Source organism: Nannospalax galili, unplaced genomic scaffold, assembly GCF_000622305.1.
Source record: "Nannospalax galili isolate Female #2095 unplaced genomic scaffold, S.galili_v1.0 scaffold534, whole genome shotgun sequence".
Classification (NCBI taxonomy): Eukaryota; Metazoa; Chordata; class Mammalia; order Rodentia; family Spalacidae; genus Nannospalax; species Nannospalax galili.
In genome coordinates, this window is record NW_008333994.1 from 1,044,361 (window position 1) to 1,054,102 (window position 9,742).

The window sequence follows — 9,742 nt, forward strand, 5'->3', positions numbered from 1 at the left end:
TGATGACTCCCCATAACACATTACTTGTGTGAACTATAAATTTTTTGCCTGTGCTGTACTATCTGAAATGTGTTAATATTAATAATAGCAACAGTTGCCTGGGTTTAATTTCAGGAATAATACAGCAACAAATGACTTATGTCAATTATTTTTATTTTCCTTAGTTGCATTCATATTAAGCAATAAAAAAGCAACACAAACATCCATTTTCCATTTTGATGTTATATGTCAAAACAAAGACTCAGAGAGAAAAAAAATCATCTTTGCATCAATTTTCAATAGTGAATAGCTAAAAAGTGGCATGAGCCTTCAACAGTCCCTTGATCCCAGGCTCACTATTGTGGCAAATCATGGGGAGGTTGGTGGCCTCCCAGTGGTTTCCATTTCTAGATCTGTCTACACCAGGGAAGACTGGTATCCATGCAAGGGAGAGCATCTGTACCATCTATCTGGTCACAGAGAATGACCCTTACAGTGTTCAGAAACCATAGTCAGTCCCTCTCAACAAGACTTTTTTAAATTCACAATTGGGGATATCAGAATTTTTGCCACACCAAGTCATGAAGGTGCAGTCGTGAAGCCTTCGTAAAAATCTGTATCCAACTGAAGTACATCATAACAGTCTGGAACTGGCAATCACCGCTAAATATCGCAAATGACTGCGAACCTCCAGGATGTTCCCAGAAGCGTCTCTGCAAATGACCGACAATTTATGACAGCTAGGTAAGTTGTTTGATTATCAAAGCATCAAACAATGTTAATGATCAGTGGAGGGAAAACATACTAATAATATATTGTTTTTGTCATGATAAGAACCAGATAGAACTTTCTGTACTAATACCCAGAATTGATCAAATGAACCTGGCAATGTTAGGTAAGTATTTCATAAATCAAGTTCAAATGAATGGAATGACTAGATGATGAATCTTTGAAGAAAGTGTTTTTTCCACTTGATCTGAGCCAAAAGGCTGAAGAGTGATAAGAAAATATATGTTTAATGGAACAGGAAAATTTCACTAGATATATCGGAAGCTGGACTGCAGGCCCTGTGCATCCTGCCCAAAGTGAGTTGTCTGTGGACCTGTTCAGAGAAGGATTTTTTTTTCCTGGATGGACACCCCCCGAGGCACCTCATTTCTAAGCTTATGGGTTTCAATTTCTTTCCTTCCCCAGGAAGGCCATTGTAGGCGATTGTCTTGAATATACTGCATACAAATCTTTTCCCGTGTCCAAACTCACAACAACACTCCAGCTTTTATTCTTATCACAGTATAACTCTCAGACTAAAGTAGGCCGATGCACATGAATAAAACATGTCCACAATATCTGGATTCTATTCCTGTGCAATACGCAAATGGCAGTTGGACAGTTACAAAGAACTCAGCCTGTGAATTCCCAGTGGTTCAATCCCCTGGGCTTTGCAACCCTCCAGAGCCTTTTGAGCAGAAGATTATACTTTCTGTCCTTCCCCTTGATCGATTCTGACACAAGGATGTCATTCTTTAAAGGACAGGGTAAAGGAATGTAACAAACTCACGTTATGTTACTTCTCTCCTAAAAACACTCTCAGAAGAATTTTCACCCATGTCTTCCTTTGCCTGCAGGCTGCTGCAGGAGCTTACCTGTCTCTCTGACTCATAATCCCTGAGTCGCTTCTCACTTCCACCACTGGTGTGGCTCCTCAGTCTTACCTCAGGCCTCTGCATCTGATCTGTCCCTTCTTTCACAAGGCTGGTGTCCAGACTTAAATACATCCTTTTCAAAGAGGTCACTACTCACTTTATCTCAAAAAACACTTCCAAATGATTACCTATATTTATTTTGTGTCATTTAAATTTCAGTTGGAAGTATTTAAGACCAGAAATCTCCTCTCACTTTATAAATAAACTTATGTGTTAAGTATTAGTGAAGTGTTCATAAATAGTTAATAGTTGACTTTGAAGCAGGAAATCAAGCACCCTAAGGGTATTTGCTGATCTAATTTCCACCTACCAAGATGACATCACTACCAAGAGCACAGAGTTGGGAAGGGATGCTAACAGCCACCCTGCAAATTACTCTGAGTCAGCTCTGATGTATCAAGGAGGAAAAATATCATACCAGCTTGGACGGCTTGTAGCTTCTGAAATCACAGAGGCCTTTCTTTGTAGAATGGAGAAATAAATTATGAGATCTTAAATTGTTGAATGCTGATGTTTCTGCCACTGTGCAATTGTGTAACCAATCTTCATTTCACTTATAGAAACATATTCAAGGGTTGGCTTCCAATAGAGAGAGAAACAGTATAGTTTACACAACTCAGCAGCCCCGGGAACAGAAGATGCTGACGGCCAAACAGAAGACCTGCTTCCTGCGGTAATAAAACCAGTGGAAAGTATCTGAAAATCCTTCAATGCAAACATTAGGTTCTTACTCACCAATTCTTATGATATGAACTTTGTTCTAAGCCATTTGTCTCTGGGATGATATCATCTTCTGCACATAGAAACCCAGGAAAAGATGGTGATCGTTTGTTACTGACACTGAGGCCGGGAGCAGGTAGGGGTCCCCTCTCTTCAAGCAGCAGGAAACATGTCATGGGATTTAAGTTGTTTTTCTGTTACTATGAAAAATGGAGCATAAGGTGAGTATCATGTTTCTTTATAATCAAATACATTTTTAAAATCTCCAAAACAAGGGTTCATCATTAAAAGAAAATACAAAATGAGTCACTTGGGCTTAAACTATATTGTTGTTGAAACTTCATTTTATAAATAATTTATTTCTGATAAGAGGGGATAACAATATCAAATCTTTCTGACTAAGATTATAGAATTCTGCGTTTATTAGAGTCTTTTAGAGTAGAAAATAAATGAAAGTAGTTTGGAGTATATACCCGATTTCTTCCTTGGATTTTTGCAGGATCTGTACAATGTTAAAAGATTTTTAATACCATTTACTGCCTACAGATAGCTCACATTTAATCTAAAGCACATCCTTTATACTTAAGAATACTTCTCTAATCAAAGTCTGTGTCCAGACGTTGTCTGCAGTGCTGTTGTTTTTGATGTTTCGTTTCTGAATCTCACCGACGAGGGTATATGTCAATGTAGCAGTGAGTGGAACATTGATTTCCATGATGCCGTACATGTCCAGCTATTAAACCCACCACAGACTTGTGGAATGTGCTGGCTAGCTCACACAGCCACTCTTAAACCAATGAGACCAAAGACCCAACCAAAACAAAGTTGCCTGCTGTCTGTCTTTAGACTTACATAGCAGTGTGCCCTATTTAGTGACATGAATATACATAATTGCCTTGTGTTGACAAAATACAGGAAAAAGCTAAAAATCTTTAGTTCACTTACAAGTCATGCAGAATTGTGTTTTCATATAGTAGCCCCCCCACACACATCTTAGCAGTATTTCCTCAGAGCATATTGATTTGGTGTATGGAAAAAGGATTGTCAAGGCCAAATAACATTTCTCTGTCAGAACTTTAGCTCAGATAGCAGCAGAAAAGCTTCAGAGACTCCGACGACTAATGACTCATTTTGCAGATGTCTTTTCTTGTTATTTGTTGTGAGCTGTTTTCACAGATGATTTACTGTGCTAGCTTCTGCTCTGTAGTTGTTCCGTGGTAAATGCCAGCGCTTTGTAAATTAGCGCTGATCATAATTTAATTCAATAAAGAGGCAGAGGAAAAATCCCCACAGTATCCTGCCTCTTCTCTGACTGTGGTGTGATTGAAAACACTGTCTCACAAATCAGAAGTTGGGGGAAAAAAATTTAAAGCAAATAATCACATTGTATCAGTATTTTAGAAATAACATCAGAAAAATAGAGCTGAAAATAATCAACATTTTCATTGGGTATCAGTTACTTGTCTATTGCTGTAACAAAATACCCCCCAAAGCAAGTTGGCAAGGGAAGGAGTTTTTTGGTTGGGTACAGTCAGTCACGGCTGGGAAAACAGTGAGAAGATGAGGCTGACCAGGCAGTGAGGAGGCAGAGTGATCACATTTCATCCAAAAATGGGATAGAGTGAGAACAGGAAGTGGGGTCCGGCTGCAGAACCTGCAAACTCCTGCCCCATTCCCTCCAGCAAGGCTCCAACTCCTAAAGGTTCTGAAACCTCCTCAGGCATACCACAAGCTGGACATCAAGTGTTCAAACACATGAGCCTATAGGGACACTGCTCAAGCAAAGGACAGCACATTGGATGGTAAACATAGATACTGTAAACCTCTGTGCGGAGACGGCGGCAGATCTCTAGCCAGACAAGCTCTGAAAGTGCAGGAGAGTTCTCTCAGAAAGAGCAACAACCCCCTGCTCTCGGGTCCATGGATATTGCAAAGACAGTTCTACCATAGCCACTGCCTGATGACATCGCCATCATCAGAGAGGCCCTGCAACGGACTGGCACATTGCCATAGGCTTTAGTACAGGGCGAAAACCTTAAAGTAATCAGTGCAGATGTTTTCCCATATCTGTTTCAGACATTAGGTAAATCAGTCTATAATGCATCCCCTCAGGGCTGGAGAGATGACTCAGTGGTTAATAACACTGGCTGCTCTTGCAGAGGACCTGGGCTCAGTTCCAAGCGCCCACAAGTAAGCCTACAACCATCTGTAACTCCAGTTCCAGGGGATCTGAGGATACCATCTTCTGACCTCCATGGGAATTGCATGGCATGAAAGCACTTACATGTCGGCAATACACTCACATAAACAAAAATAAAAGTAATAAATAAAATATTTTATAATGCATCCCCTCTATGTCAGTGACTTAAAAAAAAATCACAAGACAAAACCCAGGGGACCTACTCCTCCGCATTCACTTTCAGGTCAGTCAGTCAGAGGCTACACTGGGGACCACGAAGGCTGGAACAATGCTATGCACAGCTAGGTCATGTTGTTCTCACAGGAGAAATTTCATGATGTGATGCAGTTTGGCAAAGGTGTCCTTTCACTAAATGACAGAGACAGATGTGGGGGTCATCAAATATCAGGTCCAGAGTGAATTTCTGCCGCACCTCTGCGATAGGCTGTGTGTTTTCTCAAGTGAGAAGCCAGTAGCCTTATGTGGACCCAAAAGAAGGAAAAGGAAATTATGTCTTTAGGGCATAAGCACCTGGCTCCTCACACACGGAATTCCCTTGTGTGACACTGAAAGGTGAACACTCCCCATCCTGCTTGTCCATTGGAAAAGTGTGACTGATGCTCATTTTCAGTCTCCCTCGAGCTGCATCAGCTGCTTCTCAGTGCAGAATGAAAGCTCCTGACAAGAAGCAATGTTACATCATGGAGGAAAAGCCACGGCAACTGGAACATCTCAAGGCTCTGAGAACAGGAGGTTGAGAGGGCTGTTTACATCATGTTGGCAACAGGAAACTGGAGCCGAGCCACACTGAGGTTCTAATCCTCCACCCCTGTACTGGGTTGTTATGTTTGCTAGCTAGGCCTAATTTCCCAAACTCTCCCAAAACAGCACCACCATGGTGCAATGTGGTTCAGAATCCAAAGTTTCTTCTGAGACACAAGGCAGACTCTGCAGTGTATGCCACTGTAAAGCATCTTGTGTTTCAAATATGTCACAACACAGAGTGAGCTTTCTCATTCTCAAAGAGAGGAATAGAGCCTAGCAAGGCAAACTGCAAGTTTTGCAGCCCCACGTCTGATGTTTGGGGCTCCTGGTGGAATCATCTGGGTAGCTCCACTCCCACACCTCTACAGCTCTGACACCTGCGGCACATGCAGCCTGTTTCTTGAGTCAGCCCTCCCTGGTACTTGAAGTTGTCCGCGGTGGACATCTCATGTCTTGGCAGCTGTGATAGCCTCTCATCTTCACTGCAATTTACCCTTCATTATGGTTTCCTAAACCATCTACTCGGGAGTTCTAAGTAGGGAAACATCACTGCTGCACGGAGCCTGGAGTAGGTGTCATTCTAGAATCTCGGTGAAAGCCTCAATGACTGTAACCCTCGCAGCTGCCTGCCTGCAAAAGTGATGTTACATGGATGTCAGTGCTAAGTCATACTTCCAGCTAGAGACACAGACGTCCGCCCGGGAGTAGAGCAGCAGTGACCAAGGGTTCGGGTTACTGAACCTGGAAGAACAGTTCTCAAGTGACTCCTGTTGGAGCAGGATGTCCTAGAACTGCCACTTTCCGGGTCACTCCCATTTCTGGTACCACCCTTTCACAGATCCACTTTCTGCTCCCTCTCACAAAGGTCCGTCAGGAAAACCCACAGCTTGAACGCTGTGCTTCCTCAGCACTTATTCTGCCTGAAAAACTAGTGCATTGCTTTTGGGCTCTGCGTCACTCAGATTCCCAGGCCACAGGGACCACGTAGTAAAACGCTTGGCCATGACTGACTTCTAGTCCAGCTTCCAGGGAGCCGTGTCCCCTCTGAAACTGTGTGACTTTCCTTTACTCTATACTTTTAGCGTCCTCTTCCCAGGGTGCCCACCAGAGTCACCCACTAGGCTTGGCTTACAGTATTGAGCACAGTATCGGCTCATGCCTCTAAACTTCCACATCTCTCCAACAAAGCAATTTCAAAGGCACACTGTTCCGATGACAATAGATTGACTGAACCTCTGCACAAATGGATTTTGCAAATATTATCAAATCTAGTGGCAGAGACTCAGAAACACTTGGAAGGAAATTCGATGACTTGGAATGCTATTTATAACTGTGACACCTCTTGACAGATAACTGTAGGCTTGCAAAAGTGTTAGAGATGAGAGACTAGGACTCTACCAGAAGAGATCCTGCCTTAGCTCCCTGACATTCCTCAGGATTCTGTTCTACGCCCCCCGCCCCACCCCAGTGAGAGAGTTCTGTTAAAATTGGAAGAACAAAAGCCAGACTCATTTTTCTGTCGTTGAACATGGATCAATCATTTCTAACAATGGCCCTTCCTTCTCCTCCCCTGGAGACCTTTATTGTTCATATACTTCAGAAATGAAGTTGCTTTATACAGTTATTGGATGCTGGCTCTAAGTCAGAAAAAAGGGACATGCTTGATTCTGAAGGGAGCCAGGCACTGCAGCATATAAGGATGTGGCTGTCTTGAAGTGTAATTTATTTGGGTTCAATGAAAATTTCTGTTTGTAAGCTAAAATCCTGAGGGGATATGTGCATTAAAACTATGGTTATTAAATTACATAGAGCCTTTGCCACATCTAAGAGTACAATCTTTGTGGATAAGGGTAAACACTCATGAACAATTATTTATCAATATATAGCCCCATGCTCTAATCCATACACGTTAATTCTATTAATGCTGAAATTAGGAAACAGAGCCAAACTCTGTTTTTGATGCTTTATTTATTTCTGTGTATATACATGAGCATCTTCATCTATGTGCACATGAATGCAGTTGCTGTCAGATTTCCTGGAGCTGAAGTTACACGTGGTTGTGAGCTGCCTAACATGGGTGCTGGGAACTAAACTCTGGGCATCAGGTGAGACTGCTGAGCCATCTCCCCAGCTCCTCACCTTATCCCTTTATACAGAAGTTTTGTCAACAGCATACACAGCTCATTTACTAATTATACAGAGAGCTATGGTTACGTTCAATTTTGTACAACAAATCTATAAAGACAGGACCTATGTATAACCATTTATGAAAGTGCCTCTTATAGGTAACTTCAGTTGTCAACATCCCATAAACCCAGAGACTCTTGCCAAAACAGAATTTGGAAGGAAATTTGATGACTCGGCATGCGGTTTATAACTGTGACAGACCTGGACTAGGCTTGCAGAAGTGTTAGAGACGTGAGACTGGGCAAAATTCTGCCTTCGTGCCCCGAAATTCAGAATTCTATGCTGCCTACCCCCAGTACCCTCAAACTAACTTGAGAGTACTCAACTCAGTTGAGGAATTTCTTCTATCAGATTGGCCCATGAGCATGTCTGTGGGGAATTCTTTTAATTGCTGATTGATGAAGGAGGTCTCATACTACTGTGGGCACTGTCATCCCTAGGCAGGTAGGCCCGGGCTGTATAAGAAAGATAGCTGATACATGTGGGGTGATAGGCAAAGGAGATATATATATACACCAAGAGGCAATTTTCTCATCATCTTGTGGGGCTGTCGGGAGGTCACAGGATCTGTATTTGAGTGTGGACTTTATGGCACAGCCATAAATATGGGGCACCCGCTCTTCTGTAAATAACCCCGACCCTATGCTCTGTAAAGAAAATAATAATAATAAACACATTTTTTTTAAAAAAGGAAAGGTAGCTGAGCAATCCGGGGGAGCAGGCCTATGAGCAGTGCTCCCCGTGGCGTCTGCTTCCGGCTCCTGCCTGAGCGTCTCCTTTCCTTCACTGGATGATAGATGGTAACCTGAAGGAGAAGTAAACCCTTTCTTTCCCAAATTGCTTTGCATGGCAGTGTTTACCCAGAACAGCAGAGGATAGACCAGGACCGTTCGTGTTGTTATGTGAAGGAGGCACTAGGTGCATTGCTAGAAAATTTACTGTGATGTGTCAACTTCAAAATTCATAAGAAGGTGCTCCCCTGCCACCCCCCATACACACCCTCCAGTGCAGCCCTCACAGGACCAGATCTGGACCAGTCTCCATGTCAAAATTCAAGGCTGAGACTCATAAGAACGACCAAGCTCCAAGGCCTCCACACCACCCAGTGCCCGACCACCCTGTGGCCTTTGAGGAGGCGCTTCCAATTTGATCTCAAAATTCTGAGCTCAGGACTTAGCAAAAGCCAACAATCCTTTCTTATACAGCAGAAGGCAGGATGAGGCGTCCCCTGGGCAGCCAGTCTCCGGGCCAGGAGTGTGCCGACTCTAAGGAGGATGAGTACCTGTGCTGGATCATGTGAGGAACCTTATCACACAGGACAAACATTTTCCTGACCTTAGGTGCTTCTATATTGACCTGGAAATTCTGAACTCAAGAGGCCCAACATGGTTGTGGGCAGGGTTGGCCTCAGCAGCTACACCTGAGTGCCCCACAACCCCAGACTGGCTCCCAGCATCCACAGATGCACCCACCCTGGCCCCTCGGCTGCTGATAGCACCCAGGAGTACAGGAGGCCACTAGGACACAGGGCCAGTGCTGAGGCAGAGACAGCGGGGTGATCCAGAGGTTGGACCAAGAAAATAGTAGGAAACAGCATGATTGAAATTAAGATCCTTCTGTGAGTCTGGAACTACGGTCGCCTCCCATGAACCTGGAGCAGTAGTTGTCTCTTATAAGCCTGGAGCTGTGGTTGTGTCTTGTGAGCCAGAGCCTTAGTCCCCTTCTGTGGGCCAGGAACTGTGATCCACTTCCATGAACCTGGAGCTGTAGGCCTCTCCCATGAGCCAGAGCTGTGTTCCACTCCTGTGAGCTGGAACTGTGGTCCCTACTATGAACCCAGAGCTGTGGTCACCTCCTGTATGCAGTCCTCTCCTGTGACCTCAAAATGAAGTCCCCTCCTTTCAGCCACAGCTGTGATCCCTTCCTCTGGAACTCTAGTCCCCTCCTGTGAGCTGGAGCTGCGGTCCCTCCCTGAGCTAGAGAAGTTGGAGCCGCGGTTCCCTCCTGTGAGCTGGAGCTGTCCTCCTCTCCTGCTCTGTTAACCAGGAGCTGATGTCCCTTCCCATGAACTAGAGCTGTGGTTTCCTCCTATGAGCAGGAGCTGCGGCCCTCAATGGTGAGCCTCGCTTCTGCATTTCTTTGGTGGTGGGCTGATGGTAGAGCAGATTGCAGCCTAGGGGCAGCAGTTTCAGCTCGACTGCAGCCCCTC

At 44.1% G+C, this 9,742-nt stretch overlaps 1 long non-coding RNA gene across 1 annotated transcript in view; it reads right to left on the reverse strand.

The window, feature by feature from the left end:
* Positions 1-324: 324 nt before the first annotated feature.
* LOC103730654 overlaps positions 325-9,742 on the reverse strand; it is a 127,110-nt gene continuing 117,692 nt past the window's right edge. Inside the window, exons 6-7 of the long non-coding RNA XR_607107.3 lie at positions 2,418-2,602; positions 325-692 (exon numbers count right to left, since the gene is read on the reverse strand). This is a non-coding gene — a long non-coding RNA (uncharacterized LOC103730654). The remainder of the gene's footprint in view (positions 693-2,417; positions 2,603-9,742) is intronic.